Genomic DNA, 1,204 nt, shown 5'->3' on the forward strand with positions numbered 1-1,204 from the left:
TGTCCGCTCCTGCTGGGCGACGTCCGTGCCGGGTTTTGCACCTTGTCCCCGGGTCTGCCTCACGGCCTGGAGGAGCTGCCGCCGCCGCTGCCGCCGCTGCCGCCGCCGCTGCGGTGTTTACCCAGCGCTCCTGTCCTGATATCACTCCGCTGGCATGGAGGAGGAGGAGGTGGAGGAGGAGAGCATTTGATCATTGTGATGGTGGCAGGAGGAGCAGCAGCAGCAAGCAGAGCGGAGCGAAGCGTTAGGCTCTATCAGCTCGGCGGTTTTTTGTTGGTTTTTTTTTTTTGCAAAGACTTCAGAGCTCCACTTTTTTTTTTTCTTTTTTTTTTTTTTTTCTTCTCTCCAGCTCGGCCCGGATTGTTCATGTGTTTACTTCCCCCAGCCCGAGGATTTGCTATTTAGGTTCCTGTTGAAATGCAACTGAGCAGCCAAAGTACTTTGCGAACGCGGTGCGGCATAAACACCCCAAAACTTTTTTCTAGAAGGAAAATACAATAAGAAAGCGGCTTGGCCTGTCTTTTGATGCCGGGGAGTGCGAGTGAGTGTGCGGTGTGTGCCCGGCGTGCGCTTCTGCTCGGCTGTGTGTGTGTGTGCGAACGTGCGTGTGAACGGGTGTGTGTGTGGATGTGGGTGCATGTGGAGGGGCGCGTGTGTTTCTCTTTATCCATGGGGAGAGAAGGCTTTTGGCAAAACCTCCGGAAATCTCACGGAATCTATTTGGAAATGATGGATTATAAAAAAGAAAAAGGAGGAAAGGAACTGGTCTGATAATCTCCTGGAGTTTGCGACCCGAATTGCTGCTGCTTAGTTTGTTGTGCTCTTTTTTTTTTTTTTTTTCCTTTAACTAAAACATAATTTTTTACTTTTGCAAATCTTAAAAACATTTTGCAACCTCCCGCCGCCGCCGCCGCCGCTCCCGGTAACAATAACGCTAATAGCGGCGGCGTTCCCAAGCACAGCACGGTGGTGGAGCGGCTGAGGCAGCGCATCGAGGGCTGCCGGCGGCACCATGTCAACTGCGAGAGCAGGTACCAGCAAGCCCAGGCGGAGCAGCTGGAGCTGGAGCGCAGGGACACGGTGAGCCTCTACCAGCGGACCCTGGAGCAGAGGGCCAAGAAAACCGGCACCGGTACCGGCGGCAGCAAGCAGCAGCAGAGCAAACAGCAGCAAGATGCCGAACCGGCCACGGCGGAGCAGAGGA

This window comes from Calidris pugnax, unplaced genomic scaffold (assembly GCF_001431845.1).
Source record: "Calidris pugnax isolate Ruff unplaced genomic scaffold, ASM143184v1 scaffold42, whole genome shotgun sequence".
In the NCBI taxonomy this organism is placed as follows: Eukaryota; Metazoa; Chordata; class Aves; order Charadriiformes; family Scolopacidae; genus Calidris; species Calidris pugnax.